A 15,308-nucleotide genomic window follows, 5' to 3' on the forward strand; every position below is an offset into this window, starting at 1 on the left:
AGTGTTGTAGCTTTCATAGTGAAATAAAAATAATGCAGAAATGGTGTTATTGTATATGTCTGATGAACCACATGCTATAGTCCTCTGGTTCAGTCCCAAGTCAGTTATTTTTCAGCCCACTGAGGCAAACCGGCATGCCTCCCCCAGCGTTGCTCGGCACTACATTTCCCTGCACCTTCAGCTTTTGCTCTGCCCCCTGCCTATGCCAGATGATCCTTTTGTGATTGATATTATATGATAAGACAAAAGGAAGTCAAAACAACGATCTTACTAGGCCTTGTGTCATACAGATCGCGCAGGAGCGGGAGGGCGAAGAAGTACCACTGGGGAGGGAGAGGGGGAGGGCCAAGTGCAAAGGAATTCAACTACATGGGAATTACTTAGTTCAACTACATGCCCACCTTGAGATTTTGATTTAGCAATGTGCCATCAAATGTCAGCCCATGGTTGGTCTTAACAGATGGCTTATGAATACCGGCTTCCCAGTGTCCATCAGACTGCCTAGTCGTCAGGTAGGTTGAGGCATTCTATGTTGCTCCCACAAGTGAGCCAAGTGAGTGTTAGCAAGAGCAGGGGCAGTTGGCCTCCCTAGATGCCCGACTCAAGCCCCCAAACACAGGGCCACCACACACACTTAACATATGCAACTATTAGTGATGCCAGGTCCATTCGGCACACCTCTTTACTCCTCAGGTTAAACTGGTTCACATGTTTCAACAAAATAGTGCCCCTACTTAGTTGTCTTAATTTGCTCTCTTTCCCTCTGGCATTGGTTACTTTCTAAGCCCAAGATGCAGTCTGCTCAGCCGCTCAGTCCCTCTCTGCCAATCTCTCGTCCCCTGCTGGGGTTGTTGTCCTTTTTGCCAGGGTCTGCCTCATTGATCTCACCCTCTCAACAAAGTGAAATTCTGCCTCTGCATTCATGAAGAAGTGTGCTATGTCCTGCATTATGACCTTCTGTTTCTCCAGTTTCTGCATCATGCACTGCATACGTTGAGGTTCTCAGTGATGCCTGCTCTGTGGCAATCTTATTTGCAGCCTGTGGTTAGGCCTGACTTTACTTCCATTTTAAGTTACTCATGGTTTCAACCCCTTCCTTTGGAGTAGGGCATTCCAAACATTACATGGATTTCTCACTGACTTGAAGGACTACCTGATACTCCTACATCCCGTCCCCTTTCCTCCATACTTATGGGACATCTCTCCATCCTGTGGGACGGAACCGGAGCACTTTGTAAAAAGCATCCAAATTTTTTTCAAAAATGTGTCCCTCCTCTCTTTCCTGCGTGGGGCCCGGCATGCGGCCGTAACCCAGCCCACCTTGGCTGCGCCCTGCGCATCGCCCATCAGTCCTTTTCTCCACACGATCGGGGCCGGACGCACTTGCATCCTCTGAAGATTTTCTTCCCTTTTTTCCCCTCTCTGGCTCTCACTAGCGTTCATTTACTAGTCTGTCTGTCTTTTAAACTAGATTTTCCAGACTGTTCATCGTGTCTCAGTCGCTTCACGAGGGCGGATCCCCATCCTCTTTGTTTAGAGTGTTTGGGTCCGGAACACCGTTGGGACTCCTGTTTTTACTGTGACTCCCTTTCGGTCCGGGCACTTCAACGTCGGTTGGAGCAGTGGGAGGAGGTGTTCGGACGGACTCCTCCTTCGCATTTTCAAGCGTTCATCGACGAGAAGAAAAAACGCCTGGTAAATTCTTTAGTTTTCAGAGCACCCCGACCAGGGGATACCTTTCCGGGTTCCTCTCGAGCCAGGAGGGGCGTGGATCGCTCTGTTACCGGGGTTCGCCCTGAGGTGCCTGTCGGGCCTAATAATTCTACCGGAGTTTTCTCTGAGGGTCTCCGTAAGGGGCCTGTGAACACCGGAGTACGCTCCGAGGCCCCTCCTGTGGGGGCTGTTTGTAGACCCAGTTCTACTGAGTCGTGGGGTACCGGAGCTTGCTCTGAGGCCGCTCTTTCGGCTTCCCTCAAAAACAAAACCTGGGTGCGCCCCGAGGTCTTGGCTGGGCTTGAGGTTACCGAACGGATGTTCGATGCCCGTGCCGATAAGGCTTCTACTGGGCCTAGGTCCGAGGTCCCTCGTACAGAGGCTAAGGATACCAACAGTTCTGAGGGGCCGGACAAGGCCCTGTCGGTGACAGCGCACCGTTCCCGCTCTTGTGGTGACACCAGATCTGTTGAGGGCGCAAAGAAGAAAGTTTCTTCTTTTACCGGCAGTGCCGAGGCTCTTCCTTCGAAGGAACCTGGCGGTTGGTATTTTGCAGAAACATTCCAGGCCTCATAGTACCGGCTCTGCCGAGGTTCCTTACGTTAAGGCTAAAATTAAGACCCCTGACCCATCTACGGGGACCCCTGCCTCATTCCTCACGTGCCGCAGTTCCCCTCAGATGAGGACAAAATGGCGGCCGTTCCCGCCACAACCACGGCGGCCATTTTAGGTACTACCCCTACAACTACGCCATCGGCCCCTGGTGTAGGGTTCGGTCCTTCGGGTGAACCTAAGGTCCCTTGTGCGCATCCTTACCGGCCGGTTTATGATTGGAACGCCCGGATGCCTCTTCTGCACAATGTTTCGTTGCCCGCGGGGGCGGCTCCCTTGATTTATGTGGATTCGTCGGTGGAGGGTCCGGTGTGGCACCGTTCTCCGTTACGTCCCTGGATTTGTCCACCTTATGAGAGGCCTCCTCAGGTTCCGAAACAATCTCCTGAGAATGCTTTTTTTTGGTAAATCTCAAGCGCTTATGCTCACCGACCCCATGAGGGAATATTTCAAAGGGCTTTTCAAGGAGACATGTCCACCCGCGCCTCCGGCTCCACCCGTTCCGTCGGTGATTCCGCCTGTGCCACGATTGTCCCCAGTGGACAAGGCAGTGCCTGACACGGCTCAACAGGATCCTGACCTGTCAGATGACCCTCAAGGCGATCAGGACAACGAGGACCTTCTCCGCTCTATCAGAGCTTTCCATGACCGGGTACTGGACATGATGAGTTTCTTAGATGTTCCGGTGCCCGAGGCACCTGCTCCGCAGGAGGGCGTGCTTTCTGGGGCGTTCACCTTGTCTCCTTTGGAGCGTACCGGCCTGTTCTTGCAGAAGGACGTTCTGGCCGAGGTCCGAAGAGTTTGGGAAAAGCCACACTCAGTTCTTTTTGTCAATAAAAAGATTGACACTAGGTACAGGCTACATTCTTCGGAAGAAGTGGCCTTGTCGTCTTGTCCGCCTCCCTCCTCCACTGTGGTGGCTGCGGCTATGTTGCAATCCAGACCTGCAGCATCCTCCTCCGCGACGGCTACTCAGGTCTTGGGAAAGGAGGACAAGCTCCTGGACTCCCTAGGGAGGAAAATCTTTGCCAATTCGGCCTTGCAGCTCAGGCAGGCCAATGCAGAATTGATTTTGGCGTTTGAGGAGCACATTCCGGTCGAGAAGTTGGAGGATTTCAGAGGAGGCCTTTCCGATGCCAGGGTCTTGGCCCAGGATCTCCTGGAGGCTGCGGCTCATCACGTAGACACCTCGGCTCGGGGTCTGATGCTTGGGGTTGATACCTCGCGGCAAGCGTGGCTACATGCTACTAAGTTCTCGAAGGAGGTGCAAGACAAGGTTCTGGACCTTCCATTTGATGGTAAGGAGCTTTTTCACTCTTCTACTGATGTAGAGCTCACCAAAACCAAAGACAGCACTCAGACGGCCAAATCATTGTCTGTTCTGGTTAAAGCTCCCTTCAAGGCTCAAAGGCCGTTGTCGCAAGGTCGACCTTCCTCTGGTTTTAGGGGCTTCCTCAACCGCAAATCGCGCAGAGTGGATACTCCTGCAGGGAATAACCGCCGTAGACAACAGCATACCTGGTATTTCTCCCACTCCTCAGCCTCCTCATCAGGTTCAGGTGGCACCGCCACCGATAAACCTACCAAATGAAGGTTTTCCGCACTCGCACGAGACCCCGGTGGGAGGACGCATTGCGTCTCATTGGGAAGCTTGGCAGGCCATCACAGAAGACAGATGGGTCTTCTCAGTCGCTCGAGCGGGCTTCCGCTTACCTTTACCCCATACCCCACCTCTCAACCCTCCTTTTCAGCTGTCGGGCTCACCCTCCCTCAAGGCCGAGGTTCAGAAACTTCTGCTCCTCAGAGCTGTGGAACCCGTTCCCCTTGGGGAGCGAGGGGAGGGCTTCTACTCCCGGCTGTTTATGGTGCCCAAACCCAACCAGGCTGGCCTGCGCACCATCCTAGACCTTTCCCAGTTCAATCTTTTCCTACCCCAAGAGAAATTCAAGATGATCACGCCCGGCCAGATTCGCTCCTCTTTGCAGACGGGCGATTGGCTCAGCGTGGTGGATCTTCAGGATGCGTACATGCATATCCTGATTTGGAATCCACACAGGAGATACCTCCATTTCTCTTTGGGAGAGGAGTACTTCCAGTTTCGGGTGCTTCCTTTTGGCCTCAGTTCGGCGCTGCGTGTCTTCACGAAGATGATGTCGGTGATAGCAGCCTATATCCGTCACCAGGGTATCCATGTCTATCCCTATTTGGACAAATGTCTCCTACGCAGCCCTTGTCCGTTGGCAGCAGCGGGCAACCTCCAGTCTCTCCTTCAGCTCCTGTTCCATCTTGGGCTGTCGGTGAACTGGCGGAAATCCTCCATGACGGTCTCACAGGACCTGACTTTCCTGGGTTTTCGTTGGAACACGATACACTCGGCAGTCTATCTGACCGGGGACAGAATGGCGGATCTGTTGGCCACGTGTCGGATGTTTACGCAGTCGGAGAGCATATCGGCCTGGTGGTTCCAGAGGCTTCTGGGTCTCATGGCCTCGTGTGTACTGACTCTTCCTCTTGCTCGTCTCAAAATGAGACGGACCCAGATGGCTCTTCGGAGTTCCTGGCGTCAGGCTGTGGACCCGGATTCCAAGCGGGTAATGATTCCGGATTCCATGAGTGGACCTGGACTGGTGGTCATCTCTCAGCAACATGTCAGTGGGCACGGGGTTCCAGGACCCAGCTCCCATGAAGACGATCACGACAGACTCCTCCCTTTTCGGGTGGGGTACGACGTTAGATCTTCTTCAGGTCTCGGACCTCTGGTCCCCTCAGGACAAGCTCCTGCACATAAATCATTTGGAGCTTCTGGCGATTTTTCTGGCGCTCAAGGCGTTCAGACCTCTCATTGTCAACAAGGTGGTCCGCATAAGAACGGACAATTCGGTGTCAATGTACTACATAAACAAGCAAGGGGGAACAAAGTCTCCCCCTCCCGTGGATCTGTCCATCCAGATTTGGGTGTGGGCCGTGCTTCATGGGGTCTGGCTGCTTGCAGTGCACATCCCGGGCCGGCTGAATGTCACCGCGGATGCCCTCAGCCTGCGGACAGTGGTCAGCTACGAGTGGGAGTTGAAGGCAGAGATCCTCTCATGGATTTTCTCGCGTTGGGGCACACCAGAGGTGGACCTCTTTGCCATGGCGGTAAACAAGAAGCTTCCTCAGTACGCCTCCAGAGGGGGGCTGGGAGCCTCCTCTCTGGGGGACGCACTCGTGATCCCATGGCACAACATGAGAGCTTACGCCTTCCCGCCTCTTCCCCTAGTTCATCGAGCAATTTGGAAGTTGAAGAGCTCTGTCAACTGTTCTCTTCTACTGATAGCTCCGTGGTGGCCGGCCAGGTTTTGGTTCTCAGAACTTCAACACCTGTCGGTGTGTCCGCCGATCAGGTTACCAGTAACTCACGATCTTCTTCACCAAGGGGAACAGCAGATGTGGCACCCCTCCCCACAATCGCTCAACTTGGCGGCATGGTGCCTGAGTTCACGGCTCTAGAGCATTTGGGTTTGTCTGCGGTTAACATGCGCATTATCCAGGCAGCCAGGAAACCCTCGACCAGATCCCAATACAAGAGTAAATGGCTCAGGTTCTGTCATTGGTGTTTGGAGAAAGAATTGGACCCGAGGGTGGCAACGATTGACACGGCGCTGTCCTTCGTATCCTTCCTAGCAGAGAAGTGGCTCGGAAGTGGCTGTTGTGCTGGGGAAAACGCTCTGTGACTTCCAGACTCCTATTGCAGTTGCTGTGCTCGTGCTGATTTAGCCACGCCCCTTTTCTCCACGAGTCTTCAAAATTCGCCACTCCTGCGCGCGCGCTCCGAGAAGTGGCTCGGAAGTGGCTGTTGTGCTGGGGAAAACGCTCTGTGACTTCCAGACTCCTATTGCAGTTGCTGTGCTCGTGCTGATTTAGCCACGCCCCTTTTCTCCACGAGTCTTCAAAATTCGCCACTCGCGCGCTCCTGCGCGCGCGCTCCGAGAAGTGGCTCGGAAGTGGCTGTTGTGCTGGGGAAAACGCTCTGTGACTTCCAGACTCCTATTGCAGTTGCTGTGCTCGTGCTGGTATGCACTCTAACATCCACCAAACTTCTTCTGTGGACATATATGGACTATCTAATATAATTATCAGTGCTTACACCGAATTATAGTAGCTAAATATCACTTTTATTTTACTTTTTTTATTTTTAGATTTAGCCACGCCCCTTTTCTCCACGAGTCTTCAAAATTCGCCACTCGCGCGCTCCTGCGCGCGCGCTCCGAGAAGTGGCTCGGAAGTGGCTGTTGTGCTGTTTGGCTGCTTTGCAAGCGTGCAAGAGCCACAGCGCTTGCCCTAAGGCTCTGTTATCTCTCCCCCCTGTGTTGTTACGGCTATGATTGAACATCGTTTTATGTTCGTAGCAGCTTTGGGGTGAGTCGATTGTGGCTGGAAATCTAATGTTAACAGAACACATTTCTTATGTATTATTGCTTGCATCACTGCCAGTTTTAATCGTCACGGTAATCATGAAAGCCTGCTATTAGTTTTTTTTTTTCTCTTTGATTACTGTGTCTTGCTGAAGCGACTCAATTTTAATGTACTCTAACCATTTTGGTCTTTTTGAATACTGTGATTTGTGATTGTGATTTGATCTTTGGGCTCTGTGCCCTGAGCTCAGTGTGCTCTGGGTAGTCAGTGTGTCCTGAGATAGGTGTGGTTTTAGCCAGTGACACATATTAACGCTCTGTGTAAGTCGTCTAACCTTGCATTTGCACTGTTTCTCTCTCTCTTTTTCTTGTCCTGTAATTAGATTGATATAGGATTGCATTTGTTCCTGCTAGTTATAGTTGTGCGCCTTACTGATACATAGGAATGGATGATTATGATAATGAAATTGCTATGCACAAAAATTTGCGTAATAGGCGCGTATGTGTACCGAAAATTATCACACGCCCTAAAAAAGGTGTTGTTCAGGGTAACCCTATTACTGATTATTTTGCCAAAACTCCAACCACTATCCCTACCATAAAGACACAGCATGTGCCCAGTGATAGGGAACTTCGAAATATGGCATCTGTTGATTTAGTGTCTGACCTGACAAGTGACCTTGGATGAGTGAGTGCCAAGCTCCTTTGCGATGTCTTTGGTGCCCACTTGAATACCAATTGTGAGGATCTTTCTGAGGCTAAGGGTTGTAACAATAATGCCAATCCTAGTGTCATCCCTAGTCATCTTGACCCTAATGCTGATGATTTTGTGCCTGATATCGCCAGCTCTAGCACCATTAACCCTACTATCGCAACGCTTGGGGCCACAAGTAATAGTGGCTTACCTGCCAATGGTAGTACTAACGCTATCGTTCATTGGAGCCATATAAATAATGGTACGAGCAATATTGATATATCCATCTCCGAGCTTGAGGAACTTGATATTGAGTACTTGGGCATTGATCCTGAAATTTCTTTAGCTGAGGTCGCTCCTACCCCAATGTTCTATACTCCGCCAACTAAGATGGCATTATCATTGGGACCTGATAATCCTATTGCTCCCAATGGCAATCCCGTATCGAAGAATGATGGCGGCTTTGACGTTGAGATCCCATCTATATTTTGTTTTAACACTATGTCATCACCTAAGGAAAAACACTGCTCTTTTCACAATGTTATTACTGACTATGGTGAAGGATCACGTGTAAATGATGATGTGGATTCAAGTATGAATTCAGATGAAATGTTCAATGCCCTTGAAAATTTGCTCACGATGTTACTTGAAAAATGTGCACACTTAGAAACTAAAATCGATGTCCAATCTCTACTAATTCACTCCTCATTGAAAGAGCATCGTTGTGAAGTGTGTGCAAGTAAGTGTAGTACTTCTCCCATTAAAACCCTGCCTGAAGTACACGTTAAAGGTCAATGTGCGACTGTAGTGAAAAAGACTACCCTGGTCAAAAGGAAACCTAGTACCGTCCACCAGGCCATTATGTACAGTAAGCGTATTGTTAAAAAGCACAAACACCGAGCTATCGGATTAGCTGATGGATTACCAAATGGGTCAGAAGTTCCCATTGTAGAAGAAGCAGTGAATATCGGTGACCAAGTAATTGATATCACTCGGCTCAATGAGTTGCCCTCAAATAATATCCAGATTGTTCCAAAATCTAATTGTGTGCTGGTAGAATCCTTGCAGTCTTCTGTAATGGCAATTGAGCCATTAACAAGGCCGTTAAAGGCAACAGGACCTACCAATATGCCTGTGATATCTAATCAATCCACATTACCCGATGCCTGGGTTTTAAAAAACACTGTAGATGCTTCTTTATCCAATGCTAACATTGACAGTGGTGGGGAGGGTACTGGAAGGCTATCAGCTCTTCAAATTACGTTAGTTCATATGGAAAAGTGCCCTTCCCCTCTGAACCGTGCTGCGGTATTGAGCCTATTCAAAACCATCGTTCCATTAAGGGTAATCACCTCCAGTGACATCCGTCTGGTTGATCAACTTGAACTTCCGAATCGATACATTACAAATGTGTGTTTTGAAACTGAAGCTACGCTGAACTATATCATGGGTTTTGAAGTTGAGCTATTGCGTCTTGGCTATGCTATCCATAAAGTATTTATACCTACTGTAAAAACGCGCAATTGCACTGTAGATCAGAGGCCTAACATTACTATCCCATTTGTTCCTATTGCCAACTCACAAACAAGTGCGGTATATGAGAAACGTCCGCCTATTCAAGGCACCAATACTGTGTCAAACAATACTGATGCCATCCCTGAAGGTTATTGGCAATGGCTGCCTCTGAGTTTCAAGCCCCGCTTTGCTGAATCTCGCAAATGACCAGATTCATTGCAGTTGCTCTACTCCTGGAATACCCGTGGGCACACGCATTTGTTCCAGGACGAGGGGTTGATCGAATATATGGTACTCTTCAACATCCTCGCACTTCAGGAAACATGGTTGACTGTGGAAATACAGATAGATGATAGGAACACCGTTCATCAACTTGCCTCTAAGGGCCCCCTTGGCCGTCCGAAAGGTGGGTTGTTGATATCTGTGCATTCACCATGGATGATAACGAAAATCTCACTATCAACCGAGCATGTATTAGTAGCTAAAATAAGTTGGCTGTCGGTCGCTTTAATTGTCATCAACATATATGATCCTCCTAATATGGCTAATACGGCAAAGAACATTATGACGGTTGATACTGTGTTGAAACTATACAACCATCGCTACCCCTTATGGCTTCTGGGTGATTTGAATGCTAAAATTGGAGATTACTGCCAATCGGACGAGCTGTTGAGCGTCTCGTCTAAATCTAAAATTCACCCGTTGTCCAATAGACAAGGCAAAAAATGGTTAAATGTAATACAGACTCATAATCTTGTGAAACTTAATGGCCTAACTCCCAGTGATGTCCCTATGAACTACACTAGGGTGGAGGGTAGATCTGCAGCCACACTTGATTATATTTTTACCAATCAGTATGGTTTTCACTTCGTTATTGATATGGGTGTTGTAGAAAGAGATGAGAGCGACCACCTACCCCTGTGTTTATTATTTGCTACTCCAGGAAAAGAAGTAGAGAGTCATGACTATGATGAAAATGGGATGCTTAGCATCAATGAAGGTAATAATAGAATTGTCTGGCACAGTCGTAATATTGAGCATGTATCCCAACTTGTATATACTTTACTACCGGAGTTTATTAAGGAGGGGGTGTCTGGCATGAATGCTGGTAATTTAATCTTGCAAAACTTTACTGAGATTATGCATAATATACAGAAACAAGTGGGTGACCGTAGAAAATACAAATCATCTGGTGAACGCTCTAATATGGTTATTCCGCGTAGGCTTGGGAATGACAAAAAGATCAATGAAGCAAAAAAGAACCTACGTAAGGAAATTCGCGATGTAGTAAGAAACAATGATTCTCTGTTGACAGAGTTCGCGGTTGCATGCCATATTAAAAATCTTAAAAAGAACTATAAAGATTGGCTTAAAATGCACAAACGCAAATGTGAAACCAACTTGTGGAAAAAAATCGCATTGGTCGCCCTGTCTAACAACAAACAAGGTATCTGGCACCTGCTCAGGAAACACAAAAAACGTGATTTGACAATCAATTGTATTACTGAAGAAGTATGGGCCCATTATATAAATGGTACACTGGGTAAAGTCGAATTAGATGCTAATATCTCTCTACCACCTGAAGTTATATGGGATTGTCAATCTTCCGAACTCGACATAGTCAAGATTATTGAAAATCTTAAGAATTCCCGGGCAGCTGGACCTGATGGGGTCTGTAATTTAGTTCTGAAAAAGCAGCCTGAGTTGTGGGGTGCTGCACTAATGCTATTATTCAAACAAATAGGGAAGCTTGGTGCAATACCTCCATCATGGAAGACAAGCCACATTCTAACAGTGCACAAAAAAGGGTCATGGGACAACCCGGCAAACTTTAGAATGTTGGCTATGTTGGATGTTTCTTCTAAGATCTTTACCAAGGTATTGCTCCAGGAACTTAATGTATGGATTAGTGATCAATTGGCTTTCGTGCCAAATCAAGCACCACACACAATCTGCTACTACTCACATCATCGATTGAGCATGCCTGGAGTACACGCAATCTTAATGTCTATTGCGCATACATCGATTTCTCTGCGGCATTTGATACTATTCTTAGAAATAGACTTTGGAAAAAACTCAGCTCATGGGGGATCCCACAAGGTCTCCTAAAGATGCTTATGTTACTACATTCAGAGACCTCTGTACGCATTAGACTTAACGCGGCTGGTAAACTTTCTAAACCCATGGCCACTAGTTGTGGTGTGAAGCAAGGCTGTATGATCGCTGCCATCCTGTTCAACCTTTACCTGTCAGATATGATGAAAGCATTTCTCATCCCAGAGGCTAATCCCGTGAGAGTTAATGGTGTGACTATTGGTTGGCTTGCCTATGCTGACGACCTGCTGTTATTGGATTACACTCCGGCGGGTCTTCAACATATGCTTGACTCCCTGGTCACTTATTCTTCTGAAAATGGATTGACCATTAATATTGACAAGAGTAAGATAATGGTCTTCTCAAATAAACGTAGAACTAAGAAACACTCGTGGAACCTAGCCCTTAAAGTTGAACAGGTAAAATCTTACAAATATTTGGGTGTTATTATTGATGAAAGGTTGAATTGGGATGAACAGTGGTCTACAATCAAAAGCCGTTGCACCGTAGCCGCAAATGCTCTGAGTGTATTTATTGGTAGAAATTGTTGTTTCTCTGCCATTGCAGTTCTTAATATCTACTTGTCAAAAATCAGATCAATGCTCCTCTATGCTGTTGAAATATGGGGCCACAAGTTTGTCAAACGTGGCGTGGTTTTTGAATCCAAACTTTTAAGAAAACTCTTGCGTCTACCCCGAAATGTGAGTGTTGAATACCTATACTTGGAATTTAACATCAGAAGTTATTTGTATGCATATATTTGTCAATGCGTTTTGTCGTATGAGAAAGCTGTGACACTTTCCACTAATACAATTTTTGTCCCATATGTCAAAGCCTACCTTAGTCTTGAAGGGAATGTGCTGATTGGTACAATTGGTATTATCCAAAGGCTCCATCGCATATGGTCTAATGGGTCTGTCCCAGGAACTATGTCTCTACTTGCCTTCAAAATGAGACTTAAGAAAAAAGTCCATGATTACTGCCATGAACTTAATACGGTAAATTTAGCATCTAAAAGGTTCAGTGGCTGGTTTTTAGATGAGTATTTGAGTAGAGTTTCGTCTCCTCAATACATTATAGCCTATCCAAACACAGGTACTTTTCGCACTTACCTTATGATGAAATTTAACTCGACTGTTGCATTAGAGACAAATTGTGTCAAAATGGGGTCTCCACCAACGTCAAAGTATTGTCGTCTATGTGGAGTAAATGTTGTTGAGTCCCTTCACCATCTCATTATGTGTTGTGAAAGCTTAAATGAACTACGAGCCACGTGTTTTAAATCCTATAATAATGGCATTGTGTTGACTGACATATCTGATCAATGGATGCTTTTTATGAGAGGAAATGATATTAATCTGATATATTTTATTGTTGTTTTTTATCTGAAGATTGTGGCAATTTTAAAATGTATTGTATAGGATATATTGGAAATGCAATATGTTTTTAGATTTTGTGTATATATGTTGTCTGTTTATGTGTTATACAAAGCCTATTGGCTAGATGTATATCTAATTAATAAATAAATAAGAACTGTCCTGCAGGACTTATCTCCCTGCGATTTCCGCTTACCTCTCTACAGACCGGTGTTCTTATTCGTTAACTAACCCGGTGGTGAAGAGACATTTTGCTGGCTTGACACGCATCTACCCTCAGGTTCGTAGTCCTGCCTTGCGACCTAAATGTAGTCCTGACGGCGCTGTGCCATAAACCCTTTGAGCCAATGGCTACGGTTGACCTCAAGTACGTGTCCTGGAAAGTGTCCTTTCTGGTAGCCGTTACGTCAGCGAGGAGAGTGAGTGAGTTCCAGGCATTGTCGGTGGAGCATCCTATCTTGGTCTTTCACAAGGACAAGGTAGTCCTTCGGACGAACCCAGCTTTCCTACCAAAGGTAGTGACCTAATTCCATCTGAATCAGTCGATTTCCCTTACAGTCTTTTTTCCGAACCCTGCCTCGGGGGCAGAAAGGGTTCTACACTGCCTGGATGTCCGAAGAGCTCTTAAGTTCTACCTGGACAGGACTTCCGAGCTTTGGAGCTCTTCCCAACTGTTTGTGACCTTCGGTAAACCCCAGGGCAGACCGGCGTCTAAGGCATCCATTTCCAGATGGATTGCCGGCTGTATCACGGAATCTTTCACCGTCCAAAAGCTGAAACCTCCTAAAGGTATCCATGCACATCAGGTGCGAGGCAAGGCAGCCGCGGTTGCTTTTCGGAAGTATGTTCCCTGGGAGTGCATCGCTAAAGCGGCTACTTGGGCCTCCCCATCTGCTTTCTGTAAGCATTACTGCCTCGATATGAGCTCTAGAGCTGACGCTCAGTTCGGCCAGGCTGTGCTGAAGAACCTGTTTCAGTAAGGGGTATTTCCATCCACCCATAGTTCCTGTAAGGAGTGCTTGGGAATCTCCCATAAGTATGGAGGAAAGGGAACGGGATGTAGGAGTATTACTAGGTTACTCACCGTAGTGACCACCTTACTCCTAGTCCATAGTCCCCTTTCCTCCATACGCCCGCCCGCCGTCCCCTCTAATAAGGTTCCTCTGTTATGGCTAATGGGTCTTGACCCTGCGATAGAAAAGGACTGATGGGCGATGCGCAGGGCAGAGCCAAGGTGGGCGGGGTTACGGCCGTGTGCCGGGCCCCGCGCAAGAAAGAGAGGGACACATTTTAGAAAAAAATGTGGATGTTTTTTACAAAGTGCTCCGGTCCCGTCCCACAGGACGGAGAGATGTCCCATAAGTATGGAGGAAAGGGGACTATGGACTAGGAGTAAGGTGGTCACTACGGTGAGTAACCTGGTAATTCATGCACTCCAATCCCTAGCCACCCAGCCAAACAACCTCCCAAAGCGTGAAACCATGTTACCTCCATGTTCTGTGGAAGTAGGGATGGCGTATCCACCCAGTGACTTTTACATACTTTAGACATGGCTGCCGAAAACATTCACATCAATCGCAACAGTCCAAGTGAGGCGATTCTTGGTCACTACACCAATTGGGTTTGTGCCATTGGTCCAGAGCTGTGGACTATGTTTTTGGTCAAAAAGGGGAACCACTCAAATTATCATCCGTCTCATTCAGCCATTGCATAAGCTTTTCCGTTTTATGAAGGTCTTTGGCCTTCCAAACCCAGTCTTCTTTGCTCTGGGGAGGTGGCCCTTTTCCAGCCCTGGGCTAAGCATGATCTGGCCGCCGTAAGGAACTCATGGTGGCAACAGTAAAGACAGACCCAAGTGATTACAGTTCAAGGGTGTTTATTAAACTATACAAATGGGTGAGAAAAACCCCTGATCTAAACCTAAATTTAAGATGGGAGCAAGCTACGACCATCAAATAATAATAAGGCAGTCCTAGTGGCGTCTTGTCAAATAAAAAGGGCTTATACTAAAAAAAAAAACGATTGCCAATTCTTACAAACTAGTGTGGGATAATGTTCACCAGAAAAGAAAGAAGTGTTCACCAAAATCATGTCAGGTTGGTATAGCTGGGGTCTCCCTTCCCCATGTTTTTATCACGGGACAAAGCGGGACTCCTGAGCACAACACACACCTGGCTTCTCCAACAAAAGGTTGCAGTTCTTTTAAGCTATTTCATGACCTTCTGTGGCCAAGTCTCTTTCATACAAAGTCTCTTGCCTCCGAGGGTCTGATGTGTCAAAAATATAACAAAACTAAAGTTCCTTTCCATAGTCTTTTATGTTGGGTGATGACTCTTCGCCCCAGATCCTCCTCAACGGGCTCTGATCCTTTCTTAATGTTAGCCTCCCTCAGTCGGGTTCACTACGGCCAGATACACAGTTCACTTTGTTTTATCACAGTGCAGGACTCACATCCCTTAGCCTTACTCCTGACATCCCTCCATCGGGTTCACAAAGCCATTCTAAATAGTTCACGATTTTATCATCTCATCAAAAAGCAGGGATCCCTTCCCCTAGCTTTCTTTTGGCATCCCTCCGTCGGATTCACACTTGCCACAGTTCATAAGAAAATCACTCTAGACCCCCTATGTACACTTCTTAACTAGGTCCAGGTCTCATGTCAGGCTTTCCTTAAAGCCCCCAGCCAGGCTTCACGCAGTTCTATTAACACAATGTTCTCAAAGTTGTAACTGGTCACCCTAATTCGTAGTCATCCCTCTGTCGGGGTTCACATTTGCCCCCAGTAACACAATTCACTTTGCTTCCTCAGCGTGTGAAAGACTTTCGATTGTACAAGGGGTTTTGCTCGACCCTTGTATGACCACTTTGACCTCTTACGTCGGCCTCTCCTAGGGCCTCTTGGTATTTTCA

General features: G+C 47.3%; 1 protein-coding gene across 3 annotated transcripts in view; it reads left to right on the plus strand.

Annotated features, from left to right (window-relative positions):
* The window catches only part of RPAP2 (RNA polymerase II associated protein 2), a 1,184,138-nt gene that overhangs the window by 90,799 nt on the left and 1,078,031 nt on the right, over window positions 1–15,308 (plus strand). The gene's annotated exons all lie outside the window — the stretch shown is intronic.

The sequence above is a fragment of the Ambystoma mexicanum genome, chromosome 1q (genome assembly GCF_040938575.1).
Source record: "Ambystoma mexicanum isolate Mex_15411 chromosome 1q, UKY_AmexF1_1, whole genome shotgun sequence".
Classification (NCBI taxonomy): Eukaryota; Metazoa; Chordata; class Amphibia; order Caudata; family Ambystomatidae; genus Ambystoma; species Ambystoma mexicanum.